Genomic DNA, 15,741 nt, shown 5'->3' on the forward strand with positions numbered 1-15,741 from the left:
ACCCCTGTACCCTGTAGTCTAGGGCAAGGGTTCAGGTGTTGAGGGGCACTGAGGATGTGGTAAGAAAGGTGACTGGAGAGACCTACATACAGCTCCTGTTGGGGAACAGGGTCGGACACATCGCTCATTTGGTTTCCTCTGAGTTCAGATTGGGCACTTTCAGTTGTCCAGTCAGCCATTTTATTAATTCTTCCCTTTGTCCCCTCTAAGGCTAGAAGGAAGGAAGTTGGAGAAATAACAATCTTTTTTATTTGAAAATGTTATTTATTTATATACATACTTATTTGAAAGGCAGAGTTACAGAGAGGGAGAGACAGAGATCTTCATTTGCTGGTTCAATTCCCAAATGGCCACAATAGCTGGGTCTGGGCCATGCTGAACCTAGGAGCCTGGAACTCCATTTGGGTCTCCTGCTGCCTTCCTAGGGGCATTAACAAAGAGCAGGAAAATCAGCAAAAAGCATGAAAAGACACAGCACCAAAGAAAATAATCAGATGGTAAATAAGCCACCTTGGAAAGCTGTTTGACAGCTGCTTGGATACTGGGGTGCAGCCCTATGAGGGACTAGAGTCGGCAGTAAAAGGAATCTACAGTCAATTCCCAGCAAAATTTGGATAAAACTCAAGGCCCTATGCTGAGTGAAAGAAGCCAGTCTCCAAAGAGTAGATGCGGTATGATCCCATTTCTAGGACATTCTAGAAAAAGTCAAAAGTATCATAATGGACAACCTGCCAGTGGTTGACAAGGGTGTAGGGGCTGGGGGAGCATGTGCCTACAAGAGAGCAGTACCGGTAAGTTTTGTGTGGAGATGGAACTGTTCTCCTGAGTGTGGTTACACCAACATATATGTCTATAAAATCCCAAGAAAAAGTTGAGAACAGCAACCAGAGGCTGCTGGGCAGTGCCAACCCTGGACTTCTGAGAATGATCTAGTTTGTCTACAAGCAGTTCCACCTCCACCCCTTTAACCATGTTTCAGTGAGAGCTTGTGATCACATTCAGTAGGGCTGGAGAAGAGTAGTTTGGCAATCAGAAGGTGACTCATTCCACCATCTTGACTTTAAACATTAAAATACCCAAAAGAATGCATTTTGCAAAATAGAATTTCTTTCTGAAATCTTCCACCTCTGGGGCATTCCAGAGGTACGTGGCTGGGCTAGTGCATATCAAGCAAACTTGCTCCTCCATTTAAAAATGCATAGAGCAAGACCTGACCTCGACAGTGTTTGTACCTGACCTCGAGGCTGTGTTGTTTCCCGCAGACCTCCAACACCAGCTCACCTCCTCCCTCTCGTGCCACCTTCTGCTCCCCGGCAGGAAGTGGTGGCTCACCGGATTGTTGAAAGCCACACTGCCATCCAGGAGATCTGCCTGTTGACCCTGAAAGCCGCCCACTGTGTGGACACCATAGGCAGCGCTGGAGCTAGGAAGGAGGTGAGGTCCCCCTGACCACCAACGGCAGAGCTGGGCATTTCAGGTCTCAGGGCACCTAGATGGCACTAGGAATAGTGGGAGACCCCAAGGCACCTGGTTGAAAGCTCCTACACGGTGGCCACTGGCCAGGTTTCCTTTCATGGGGCTGTTTTGGGGAATCCTTTTCAGTCCAGTTCCAGCTTTCTGGAGATTAGCAAGAAGGAACGGGGTTATCCTAGGCTTTGAGAGACCTGGGATTCATTGTACCTACTCTGCCACTTTTTTACAAGCCTTGTGGCCAAGGCCAAAGTATCTCATCCTTCTGCCTTTGGCCTGCGTTTCTTGTGGAGAGTGATGGAGATGGTGTGCACGGAATGCGCCATGCAGCCATAGTGAATGTGTCATGTAAGGTACCTCTCGTCCCCAGCCTTCTTGTGTCTCTGGTTTCTATGGAAAAAAATATAATCACTTACATTGCTAGGAGAAAACTGATTAGTGCAGCAAAGCCACTTGAAGCTTTTGCAGTTTCTGAAGTGATGAGTATGAGTTATCAGCCAGCCGAAATCTCTCTGGCACCAAGGCAACTAAAAGTAAATGTCGTTGACTGGGACAAAGTATCTTTCCAGGTCTGTATTGAGTGCACAGCAGCAAACACCTTTGCTGGCTTCCACCTGAGATCCTGTGTTGGAGGGAAAGGTTCTTTGTGTCACTTCACAAGAACCTGCCCAGACAGTGTGCCCAAGAAAGGAGCATGTTGTGTGTATCCTGCAGATGGCAATGATCAAAGTGGCCACTCCAGGGGCCTCTGCAGAGTCACCGACCTGACTGGGCCATGCAGGTGGGTGGAGCTGCAGGTGGCTCCCAGGCTTATCCTCTGACTAACAAGTGAGTAGGTTTCATTGAAGAGCTTCTGCATCTGATAGGCTTGGAGATGAAACCCTCCAGCTACCTTGACAACACTACATGTTAAGAAATAAGAGCTACTAACTTGCTTCAAAGTGTAAGTGAAGTGATGGGGCTCTTTGATATGCAGCTCAGCACCTACACATAACCATCTTCTGTGACTACAATCAGCACCCGGCTCCACTGTATTACCCTGAAAGACAAAATTATTGAAAAGGCAAATGAGGGAGGTTTGAGGGATGGAGAGAGAGAGCTTTCTTCTGCTGGCTCATACCCAAAATCCCAAAAGCAGCCAGGGTGAGGCCAGGCTGTAGCCAGGAGCTTGGAACATCATATGGGTGGCAGGGACTCTTATGTGCGCCCTCAACTACTGCCTAGCAGGATGTGCATTAGCAGCAAATGAGCAACCAGAACACAGCCAGGACTGGAGCCCAGGACTCTGCCAAGGGATACATGCGTCCCGAGAAGTGGCTTAACTGCTGTGCCAAAGGCTCACCCTGACTGTGCTAACAGTAAGGGTACCACCACAGGTCTGCAACCCACAGGGAGGCAGCAGCTGAATCTGCAGCAGTCCATGGCAGTGAGCATCCATTACACAGATCTGAATCCCTGGAGGTGAAAAAGAACCTCCCCCCAAGCCCCAAACATCCCTCCATATGTTCTCGCAGTGCCACCTTCTCTATCACACTGGAGAGAATTGCCTGCCCATCAGTTTTTAACCTTAAGAACGGAAGATAGTTTCCCATCGTCACTGCCTGGGGCTTGCCTCAGTCTCTTAATCCTAACCACCTCCAGGAACCTCCAGCAAACCAAGCATGAGGTGAACCCCGCTGTGCTTTGCCATTTAAGAGTCTGCTCTCCAAGCTGGGAGCTTGAGAACGGCATTTCAGAGGCCCTGGGGCTACTTTCCACAATTCCCCGAGTTCTTTTCCTCATCTGCCCTGGCTGGATGAATGTACTCTGGATCAGTGTTGATGCGCCCTGTTCCTCTTTAGTAACGACCACCGTCCCTGCTCTGGCTGCCTCCAGCTATGCCTTCATAAGAACCATGCGCTTGGTGGATGGACGAGATGAAGTTCACCTCTCGACAATCCCAAATGGGAGCTGCGAGACCAAGCCACAGGGTTGGCAGCCGAGAGGTAGGGAGAGCACAAAGCCTGCTTTAGACACCACTTCCATCTCCAGCCATTGCAGCTAGTTGTGGAGTGAACCTCTGGTTGGAAGACCTCTTGCTCTCTGCTTCTCCTCTCTCTGTGTAACTGACTTTCAAATAAAAATAAATAATTCTTAAAAAAATAAAATAAAACCACCTCAGATGATCACAAAATCCCGCAGCCATTGTTGGAGTCCCCAGGGACCTCCAAGGAGCCACCCAGGAAATGGGGCAGAGATGGCTGGGCCCTGGCAGGCAGGTTCTTTCCCGGCTTAAGATCAGAGATGCACACGGACAGCACTGCACAGGGCTGGTGCTCAAGTTCCTGTTGGCTTTGCACACCATGCGTGAGCCTCTGGCTCAAGTAGACTATTCTGCCCACAGTCTTCTTTGCACAGATCCATGTTCACACTTTGAATGGTGTGTAGAGTTATGACAATGAATTTTCCCATATTTAACGCCATAAGAAGCACAAGCCTCTACAATGCCACTGAGAGCCGGCACTATGGATCCTGCCCTGCCTCGGGGCCACCCTCACTTTCTGGGACCCCCAAGAAGGCGGCTCCATGCTTCTCATTCCCATTCCTCTGTGCATGGAATTCCAGCAGACAGACCTAGGCCACACACAGCAGCGTGCTGTGACCCCTGCGCTGTCACGTGGGGAGGGGAGAGCACAGCAGGGTGGAGCGGCTCCGTCTCCTGCCTTCTGCGGCTCCGTCTCCTGCCTTCTGCCCCTTCCCTCACCTTTTCCTTGCCTTCGCCTCATCGTTTCCGAGCCCCCGCAGACAGGAGCAATGAATGCCTCCCTGCCCAGGCCTGAGGAGGAAACTCCTGATGGTGTCAAAATGGTCACTGTTTTACAATACACATCTCTTAAGATAGATGAACTCTTTCTTTTTTAAACATCACAACTGCTGTGAAGGATGTAGAACAGGATTTCTCACTCATTGCTGGTGGATGCATGAGAGCTCACTACTCTGGTGAACAGTCTGGCCGTTTTCCAAAATTAAACACGGTCTCAGATATTCCCACACTCACCATTCTAAGAATTGAGGCCACAGCCTTGAAGAGGGTGTCCAAGTCAAAGCATGGCACTATGTCAGCAGTTCAACTCATACTGGGGGCTATCACTGGGCCCTCCTACACATGAACAGAGAAAACTGTGTCCACACAGGCATCTGAGGACAGGATGAAAGGATGGATGCCCTCTGTGTCTGTCCCTCTGCTACCCAAACAAATTTTGAATACACAAACACACCCCACCCTCCCTCCCAAGGTTGAGTAGGCAGGTGAGTTTGGCATTGTTCAAATGGATGGGAAAAGCAGCAGTGGAACAGTCACCCTTTGGGAAGCTTCACTGCACAGAACGCACGAGATCGACTCCCTGACCTATCACTGCCTGAGTGACAGACCCTCTCACTCTGAATCCATGAGCATTTCTGAATGGCTTCCTCCAATCAGGGTACTCACAACCACCCTGTTCAAACATGCATTGGACGGCAAGAGCTCCGTGCACGTCAGGGCACGCTGAGGCCTCTGTTCTTGATTTAGGGTAAAGCTCTGTAACTCACTGTGCTGGAGAACAAAGCAACCCCTGCTCATCCCTCCTGAGGGGGACTGGCTCACAAAGGGCAGCTCAGCCCAGGCTGCCCCATACAGCACAAGGAGGGGCCTGGCTCTGCAGAGGCCTGAGCATCAGGCCCTGGGTGTGACACAGGTGACAAGACCACCCACCTTCCACCAGCACAGCAGGAGATGCTCCAGGGGCCTGACACTGATCATGAACATCCTCCCCGACAGGGCCCACACAGGTGCAGAGTTAGGAGGGGCCAGTATTAGACATTGACCCAGGTCACTCACTGGGTCCAAGAGGCCATGAGGAAGGGCTCATGGATTTGGAGCCAGGGAGCAGAGTGAGGGGAGGGGAAATGGGAGGGAAGGGGTCCTGTGCAGTGAGTGGGAATGGAAGCCATCAGAGCGAAGGGGATCAGAGGGACAGCAGGAACTGCTGCTTGGTACAACGTTACTGGTCTCTGAGCAGGGTCACCATGTGACCAATTCGTGACTGACTCCTGAGGGCAGGTGCACAGACCACATGCACAGGAATATTCCTAGCAGCCGTATCCATAGTAACCCCAAATAAGAACAACCAAACGCATTCCCACGGGGGCCTGGCTAAGCCAACTGGAGTTAGCCACACTGAGTATGGCTGAAGAATGCTAGAAATGAAGCATCAGTGACGAGGGTGGAAGAACGGAAGCAGGACTTCTCCATGGGCAGAGGTGGACAGGGAGGGTGCAGCAGGCCCAGCCCTTCCCTACCACATGAGGTGCTCAGGTGAGTCTGAGACTCGGAGTGAGGGATGCACGCTCCAGCTGCTGCCTCTCATTCAGTCTCCTTGCAGTCTTCTTCATGGTCTTTTATTTCTCTTTTTTTAATCTATTCTTCCTTTTTTGGCAAAATAAAATCAGAATTCATCTAGGATTTTATGGGAAGAACTGCTGCTCCAGCTGCCCTGCTTCTGATTAGAACCAAGCAGCATGGATCCGAGCAGGTGTGTTTCCATTGGCAAAGGCACTGGGCAAGATCCCATGGGTTTTCTGCCTGGCTACATCACCACCAAGAAACGATAAAGTGATAGATATTTTAATTATCCCCACATAGGAGGATATCCAAGATGGCCAGATAGTGTATAGCCATGCTGACTTCCGACTTCAGCTACCTAGGATATGAAAAGAACAAAAAAGTGCCATGTTTCTTAAAAGAGACAAACATCCAGATACAAGAAGTTCAAAGGACCCCAATCCAGAGACGATTTTATCCAAGGCACATTACAGTCACATTCTCAAAATACAGGAACAAGGAGAGAAGTCTAAAGATTCTAAGAGAAAAGTAACAAATCACCCAGTGAAAAAATCAATAAAGACACATCAGGGACTGGTGCTGTGGAATAGTGGGAAAGCTGCTTCCTGAAGTGCCAGCATCCCATAAGGGCACCAGTTCGAGCCCTGGTTGCTCCAGTTCCAATCCAGCTCCCTGCTATGGCCTGGGAAAGCAGTAGAAGATGGCCCAAGTCCTTGGGCCCCTGCACCCACGTGGGAGACCCAGAAGAAGCTACTGGCATCCTGGCTTCAGATCTATCCAGCTCCAGCCATTGTGGCCATCTGGGGAGTGAACCAGTGGATGGAAGACCCCCCCCCCCACACACACACCTCTATAACTCTGTCTTTCAAATAATAAATCTTTTTTTAAAAAAGATAGATTGGAGTTACAGCATGGTACTGATATCTTCTTGGTCTTTGGCTAAGATCCAGTGAAACACAGTGTTGAGCAAATGGACTGAACAGACATTTGGAGGACATTTCACTCAACAGCTGCTGAATACTCATTCTTGTCATCAGTGAAGAACGTTTTCTAGGATGGAAATCAAGTCTCAGTAAATTCTAGAAGACTGAAATCATACCATAGGGGGGTCACTGTGGCACAGTTGCTAAGTCTCTGCCTGTGGTGCAGACATCCCATATGGGCACCGGTTTGAGTCCTAGCCACTCCTCTTCTGATACAGCTCTCTGCTGTGGCCTGGGAAAGCAGTGGAGGATGGCCCAAGTCCTTGGGCCCCTGCACCCACGTGGGAGACTCAAAAGACTCTCCTGGCTCCTGGCTTTGGATCAGCCCAGCTCCAGCTATTGTGCCATTTGGGGAGTGAACCAGTGGATGGAAGACTTTTCTGTTTTGCCCTCTCCCTGCCTATAACTCTGCCTCTCAAATAAATGAAATCATACCATGTATGTTCTCAGACCACAAAGGAATAAAAGTAGAAGTCAGCAACATGAACATGGCATTTGTAAATACATGAAAATTACACATGCTTCTGAAATATCAATGGGTCACTGAAGAAATGAATAATGAAGTGAAAAACTTCCTTGAAATTTACGAGAATCAAAACACAACATATGAAACCCTATGGGATATAGCAAAGTTATTATGGAAACATGAGACCCCAAAACAGCTAAAGCAATCTAAGCATTCTTAAAAAGTAAAAATAAAGCTTAAGGCATTACAATACCAGATTTCAAGACATATTACAGAGCGGTTACAAGCAAAACACCCCATTACTGCCATAACAATAGGCATGTGGATGAATATAACACATCAGAACCCCACAAATTAATCCACGCATCCACAGCCAACTAATCTTTGGCAAATGAGATAAAATCACTCCCTGGAAAAGGACAGGCTCTTCAACAACTGATGTTGGTAAAATTGGATCTCTGCATGTGGAAGTGTGAAGCAAGACCCATACCTTACATCCTATACAAAACCAACCACAATGGATCCATGATCTAAACCTAACACCTGGAACCAGCAAATCACTAGCAGAAAACATAGGAGATACATGGCAAGGCATTGGCATACAGGACTTCTTAGATAAGACTCCAGAAGCACTGGAAATAAAAATCAAATATAGACAAATGGGGTTACATCAAACTAAGGAGCTTCATGAAGCATAGCAATGACTCACTCAACAAAGTGAAGAAGCAACCGGCACAATCAGAGAAAATATCACTATACCTGTGATAGAGGATGAATTCTAGAATATGTAATGAGCTCAGGAACTCAACAAAAAAATAAAGCATTCCAGTTAAGAAACAGGCTAAGGGATTAGCAGGCATTTTTTGAAGGATGAAGCACAAACAGCCAATAGATACAGGAAGGATGCTTAGGCTCACCAACTATCAGGAAAACGGAAATAAAAGCCACTGTGTAGTTTCACCTCATCTCAGGCAAAGTGGCCATCATCCCACAACCAAAACATAACAAATGCTGGCGAGGATGTGGAGAAAAACATATCCCAACACACTGGTGGATGGAATGTTATCTATCTCAACCATTATGAAATACAGTACAGTGATTCCTCACAATTTTTTTTTTAATTTTTAAGCTTTTATTCAGTGGGAGAAATGTATAGGAACGTGAGATCCCTATCTAAAAGAGCAATCTGGGTTCATACCTTCCTCACAACTTTTAAAACCGAACAACCAGATTGCCCAGTAATTCCATTAATGGGAAGTTACACAAAGGATAAGAAATTTGGACATAAAAAATTTCTGTACCCCTGCAGTTGTAGCAGCTCAACTCACAATAGCTAACATATGGAAGCAATCCAGATTCCCATCATTTGATGACTGCACAAAGAAAATAAAATGTGAGATATATGTATGTATATGTATACATAATGAGATGTTATACATAATATATGTAATAGAATGCTGCTCAGCCATAAAAAAGAATGAAACCTTGTTTTATGCAACAAAATGGATACAACTGGCAACCATTACTAGTGAAATAAGCCAGTCACCAAAAGGCAAATTTGTATGTTTTCTCTGATCTGTGACAGTTAATACATAGAATACAAAAAATTAATGGTTTCACCCATATACAACAACTGGAGATCTGATTATTGTTATAGAGTTTGTACATACACTTAAGAAACAGTAGTCTTTCTACTTCTACTTGGATCATTAAAATGTCTACACTGTCAAAACTAATCTACAGATTCAATACAACCCCCATCAAAATACCAATACTGGGGACAGTGCTCTGGTGCAGCGGGTTAAAGCCCTGGCCTGAAGTGCCAGCATCCCATATGGCCACCAGTTCTAGTCCCGGCTGCTCCTCTTCCAATCCATCTCTGCTATGGCCCGAGAAAGCAGTAGAAGATGACTCAAGTACTTGGGCCCCTGCACCCGTGTGGGAGACCCAGAAGCAGCTCCTGGCTTCGGACTGGCACAGCTCCAGCTGTTGTGGCCATCTGGGGAGTGAAGCAGCAGATGGAAGACCTCTCTGTCTCTACCTCTCTGTAACTCTTTCAAATAAATAATATATATCTTAAAAAAAATACCATTGTTTTCAGAATTAGAAAAAAAACCCTAAAATCTATATGGAATCACAAAATAACCAGGATAACCAAACTGATGCTTAGCAAGAAAAAAAAAATCCATCTGGATGTATCACAGTATCTGATTTCAAGGCATACTACAAAGTTGGAGTAACTAAAAGACATGATATTGGCATAAAAACTGATGCAGAATAGAGATCCCAGAAATTAATCCACATTCATGCAGCCAAAAGTGCTCTTATCATACATGGTGATGGCAAACCTGGATGTAACAGAATGAAATGAGACACAAACCTCTGATCATATACAAAAATGGAGTGAAGATGCAGCAAAGACCAAATTTTACACCTGAGACTATGAAGTTACTTGAAGAAAATGTAGGGAAACACTCCAAGACACGGTGTAGGTGATAATCTCTTGGATAGACACCCAAAGCACAGGCAATAGAAGCAACACTAAGCACATGGAATTATATCAAACTCAGAAGGTTTTCACAGCAAAAGAAATGATACATAGAGTGCAGAGACAGCCAACAGAGTGGGGAAAATGTTTGGGTGCTGCCTAGCTGACAAAAGATAAATATCCAGAATATATCAACTTAAAAAACTCAACAAAAATTAGCCTGCCAGTGAAGAAATGGACAAAAGACATCAATAGAGAGTGACAGAAAACAAATGGCCAACACATACATGAAAAAATATTCAACATCACTCAATGTCAGGTAAATGCAAATCCAAAACACAATCAGATATCCCATCACCCCATCAGAATGACTGAAACACAAAAGACCCAGAGTAACAAATGCTGGGGAGGATGTTGCTCAAAGCAAACATTTACACACTGTTGGTGGGAGTGGAAGTAAGTGCAGCCACTGTGCAAAATAGCATGGAAACATCTTTTAAAAAGTAGAAATAGAATTTCCATATGAGCCAGCAATCCCTCTTCTGATCGTGTTGTATTAAAAACATACCAGCACAACCATGTTTATAGCAGCACTGTTCACAATAGCAAAATCTGAAATCAACTGTCAACATCAGAATAAAGAAAATGCACTCTGCATATACAATGCGATTATTCAGTGACATAAAAATGAAATTCTAACATCTGCATCAGAATGGATGCAACTGGAGAATGTCATGTTGAGTGAATAAGCTAGACATAGAACGATAAATACTACATTTGCTCCCTTATAGATAGGAGTTTAAATTTTAAAAGACAAAAAGTATGATTCCAAAATAAATAAGAAAATGACAATGTATATTAGTATTTCTGTAAATATTATGGAGCTGGTGCTATGGCACAGCAGTTAAAGTCACCTCCTACATGTAGTGCTGGCATTTCACTCAGGCACTGGTTCAAGTCCCGGATGTTCCCCTTCGGATCCAGATCTCTGCTGTGGAAAGCAGTAGAAGATGGCCCAAGTACTTGGGACCCTGCACCCGCATGGGAAATCCAGAAGAAGCTCCTGGCTTTGGATTGGCCCAGCTCTAGCCATTGCATTCATTTGAGGGGTGAACCAGCGGTGGGAAGACCTCTCTCTCTTCCTCTGCCTCTCTGTAACTGTGCCTTTCAAATAATGAAGACCATGATAACTTTGGGAAATGGAGTTGTACTGAAAGCATTCCTCAGAGTAGAGAGGAAACAGTAAAGTTAATGCCACTGTGAAAACAAGGTTCACCATTAGTCTTCTCTCCACGCCTAGGTGAGAGGATGGTCACAAGAGGATGGTGTTGAAGGTATCTGTCCTTTCTTGGAAGCTTCTGGCTGAGGAAAGGGGATCAGTGAGACACAGCTAAAGAAACCTTGATTTTCAAGACTCTGTAAGAGCCTGGCAATTCTACAACCTGAGAACAAAAGTTCTTACACTGCACTTAAGTGGGAAACAAGAACCCTCAAACCATGATAGGCTTTTTCTTTCTAAAACAGGCGCCATTTAAAGATATCTAAGGATACTGCCATTACCAAATCTTGCTTGGATTCTGGGACATACAACTAAGAACCTATGCTCCTCTCCCTACTCCCCTTCACAAACCTAATTCCAGACACTTTACCACAAAGCTAGCCTGCCAAATGTGGTGAGGTTGAGGCCTTGAGGGCAGATCATGAAGACACAGGACTAAGAGGGTAAATACTGCACCAGATGCTTCATTCAGGAAGTGCCTCCCAGCATGGTGCCATGAAGACATGAGAGGGAGAGGCCCCAACCAGATCAGAATAGGACCAGGGCCCTCCTGGGGAACAAGGGGAAAGCAGAGAGGGGCTCTCTTTAGCAACAAGGGGTAGAGAACCTGGGGTAAAGTGTTCAGTAAACACCAGTGGTTGAAGATCTTTACATCAATAGCATTGATTGATTAGTATTTAACAGATGCCAGATGCAGAATAACTAATGTGGAGACAGCTAAAACATGCTAAATTGGATTATATTCATCCATTGGCTACATGAACACTGACTTCAGTGCCAGTGGTCTTTGAGATAATCCCAAGCATAATGTGAAAAATTAAACACCATGAGGTCCATTTTACAACAATGCCCAAAGGCTACTGTTGACTCTCCTATATACCAGCAAGGATTACAGGAAGACTTTTAAACAGTACATCCCTAAGAAAAAAAGTCATTTCCACATATTAAAGAATCACTATGGTGAGGCCGGCGCTGTGTCACAGTGGGTTTAAAGCCTTGGCCTGGGGCCAGCGCCATTGCTCACTTGGTTAATCCTCCGCCTGCAGCATTGGCATCCCATATGGGCACCGGTTCTAGTCCCGGTTGCTCCTCTTCCAATCCAGCTCTCTGCTGTGGCCCAGGAAGGCAGTGGAAGATGGCCCAAGTGCTTGGGCCCCTGCACCCGCATGGGAGACCAGGAGGAAGCACCTGGCTCCTGGCTTCAGATCAGCATAGTTCCAGCTATAGCAGCCATTTGGGGGGTGAACCAATGGAAGCAAGACCTTTCTAACTCAAAAAAAAAAAAAAAAAAACCTGGCCTGAGGTTTCAGCATCCCATATGGGCACTAGTTCAAGTCCCAGCTGCTCCTCTTCTGATCCAGCTCTCTGCTATGGCCCAGGAAGGCAATAGAAGATGGCCCAGGTCCTTGGCCCTTTTACCCACATGGGAGACCCAAAGGAAGCTCCTGGTTTCTGGCTTCAGATCGGCACAGCTCTGGCCATTGTGGCCATCTGGGGGGTCAGGGGGTGAGACAGCGGATGAAGACCTCTCTGTCTTTACCTATTTCAAATAAATAAAATAAATAATAAAAAAAGGAATCACTATGGTACATGTGCACCTCCCTGTGTGCCACTCAAATAGCTGGCTGGGGAGTTTTGGATTCCACCCAGGAATACTCTTCTTCTAGGTGTAACAGTAGATTATTCCTAGAAACCAAAGAAACAATCTTCCTTCCCCAGAGAAGCTACTGTATCATTTGCAACTAGATTTGGTTAGACAGGTCCCAGGGGAGCATGAAAAATTTAGCTCCTCGATTCCAAGAGTATCTCACTGAAGCTGTGACCATGGACCTAATCTGGGATGAGAACACACTAGTACATCACCACCAGCAGTTCAGCCATCAGACAGAGAGCTTGGACAAACTATTTCAGCACTGTGCAGGGCATTTTGCAAGGAGGGAATCTAATGCCTGGCCAGACCCACAGGCTCAGGCAAAGCTGAAACGTGTTGAGATCTTCGGGTCATCACAGCTCAGGGGTCTTCCCAGGTGTGGCTGATGGACATCCAACGTGGAGGAATCAGCTCATCTAAGGAAAAACCAAGATGTCTTACTGCTCCTACCGATCCCCAAAACAGGTGAGTTAATTTTATTCTGACCACAATTGGCCTCATTGCAGATTACACAGGCACAAATTTCAACTGTGCTCCTGTTCTGTGAGACAAAGCATCTCCCTGTGCTCTACTTTGATTTGTTCTTTGTCTTCTTAGGTGAGTTTGCTTTATCTACCCACCAAGCTTGTGCGTTCAGGGTACACTTCTGTTTCTTTCATCTTTACAAAACCACACTGCCTGACACCTTAGCATAATTCAGATCCTCAAGATTTCTGTGGAAATTAACCAGAAATGCCAATGTAAGTAGACACAACAGAATGCAGAAATCTCCATGTATGCATCTGTTGATCTATGTAACCATCCATTCATCCCTCTATGTATCTGGCATTTGCCTGTATTGGCAAAGAAAGATGCATTATACAGCTACTGACGCTCCTGAGTCATTTGGGGAGGATCCCAGGGACCAAGATGCCCACGTCCCCATCTGGAGACCCAGGAGAGCCATTCATTCAATTCTAGGACACTATCAGAGTATTGGTCAATTATCTAAGGCATTAAGGTAGGAGGGTCCGCTCCTGCTCACGGACTGAGTAGCCCTTCTGCTCTACTCAAACCTCACCAGGAAGGGCAATTTCCTTGACAAAGTCTATAGATGTTAAACCTAGCCAGAAGTACCCACACAGAAACATCAAATTTATGCCTGGCCAAATGTGTGGGCACTTGGTGGCCCCGTCCAGTCATTACATAAAATCATCTTTCATACTAGGATCAAACATGAAATAAAACACCAGGAGTAAGGCAGGACTTTAGCATTAGCAGCCATAACAGTTGGTACCCATAGGCAGACAGGAGGAGGAAGGGCTGGAGGGGAGAAGGGATGAAAAAGGCAGGCTAGGGGAGGGGCTCACTGGAGGACAGGAAGATGGAGAGTTTGGAAACACCAGGAATCAGAAGACAACACAGGGGCTGGCGCTGTGCTGCAGCAGCTTAATGCTCTGGCCTGAAGGGCCAGCGTCCCTATGGGCACTGGTTCAAGACCCGGCTGCTCCACTTCTGATCCAGCTATGGCCTGGGAAAGCAGAGGAAGACGGCCCAGGTCCTGGAGGAAGCTCCTCACTTCAGGATCGGCAGAGCTCCAGCCATTGCAGCCAATTGCGGATGGAAGACCTGTGTGTGTGTGTGTGTGTGTGTGTATAAAACTCTGACTTTCAAATAAATAAATCTTCAAAAAAAGAAAAAACACAACAATGTCATAAGGATGAACAGCACTGTGGCATAGCAGGTAAAGCCGCCGCCTGCAGTGCCGGCATCCCATATGGGTGCCAGTTCAAGACCTGGCTGCTCCACTTCCAATCCAGCTCTCTGCTAAGAACTGGGAAAGCAGTAGAAGCTGGCCCAAGTCCTTGGGCCCCTATACCTGCGTGGGAGACTCAGAAGAAGCTCCCGACTCCTGGCTTCAGATCAGCACAGTTCTGGCCATTGTGGCCAACTGGGGAGTGAACCAGCGGATGGAAGACTGACATCTGTCTCTGCCTCTGCCTGCCCCTCTCTCTCTGCCTCTGCCTTTCCTTCTCTGTGTAACTCAAATACATAATAAATCTTTAATTAAAAAAAAAAAAAAGCATCAGCAGAAAGAGTAAAACTTCAGACTGAGCACAGCCCCCTGAAGTGGAGCCCCGAGCTCTAGCTCAGTCCCTCACCCTCACCCTCACCCCATCGTGACCAGCACTGCAACCAGGGCCAAGTTTCCTGAACTCAGGAAGCAGCTAGCAGAGATGTACAGCCATCTCCAAACAACCTTCGCATGTGCGCAAAATGTGCTTTCACAGGCATCGCCTCAGTTCCCACAGCAAGGAAACTGCGGTCCCTGCCTTCTCTCATCCCTGGGGGTCTTTGAAGCCCAGGACAGCCCAGGAAACCACAGCCAAGTAATGAAGGCAAGGTCACGCATGTTTGCCTCTCGCGGAACACACACACTCACCACGGGTGGCTCTCCATTGGCTGACAGATGATTCCTAAAGCTTGGTCTGTGTGAGAAACAGCCTCACCCATCCGCTCAAGTGATGGACTCGACTCAGTGAGTGCAACAAGAGCGAGACCCGATTTCTGATCTTGCAACACCTTGTGTCAGCACACCAGGAGCAGGTTCCAGCAAGCTATTTATTTCCTAGCAAGCAGATCCCTCCCCCAGTTCCTCATTGGCTGAGTAACAACAGCGTGACAATCTTCCTGGCATTTGCTTCAGCTGTTTGGCCACAACCTTCCTGGGTCCCTAAAAACTCAGGTGCACGGAATCTACCATTCTTACTTTGAAAATGAACCAAGTGTTTACTTCTCACAGGGAGGAATAGTGAAGAGGAGTTCTTGGGCAAGGCACCTTTGTGCAGAGCAGTGTGTATGAGGGGTGAACAAGGGCTTGTCTAGGAGAAGATATACTATATTGGCTAACACAAATCTGCACTCATGTAGAAAACTCACACTCTCATCTGTGGGAAATCATCTCCCACTCCTGAATATGGCCCGGAAAGGGTCTATTGTAAACTGCCTGCATGTCTGTATCCTCCGGCAAATTACAAATTCCCAAACACACCCCCGACATT

At 46.6% G+C, this 15,741-nt stretch overlaps 1 long non-coding RNA gene across 2 annotated transcripts; it reads right to left on the reverse strand.

Annotated features, from left to right (window-relative positions):
• Positions 1-277: 277 nt before the first annotated feature.
• On the reverse strand, positions 278-15,334 carry LOC127485343 (uncharacterized). Of its 2 annotated transcripts, XR_016218603.1 has the most exons (4): positions 15,123-15,334; positions 13,013-13,116; positions 2,402-2,509; positions 278-421 (listed from the first exon to the last, which is right to left on the reverse strand). It is a non-coding gene; the product is annotated as an uncharacterized LOC127485343 (long non-coding RNA). The 2 variants fall into 2 exon arrangements; XR_007912441.3 differs by lacking the exon at positions 13,013-13,116 and having other exon boundaries at positions 15,123-15,325.
• Positions 15,335-15,741: the final 407 nt, after the last annotated feature.

Source organism: Oryctolagus cuniculus, chromosome 12, assembly GCF_051225735.1.
Source record: "Oryctolagus cuniculus isolate XC-2025 breed Fujian yellow rabbit chromosome 12, ASM5122573v1, whole genome shotgun sequence".
In the NCBI taxonomy this organism is placed as follows: domain Eukaryota; kingdom Metazoa; phylum Chordata; class Mammalia; order Lagomorpha; family Leporidae; genus Oryctolagus; species Oryctolagus cuniculus.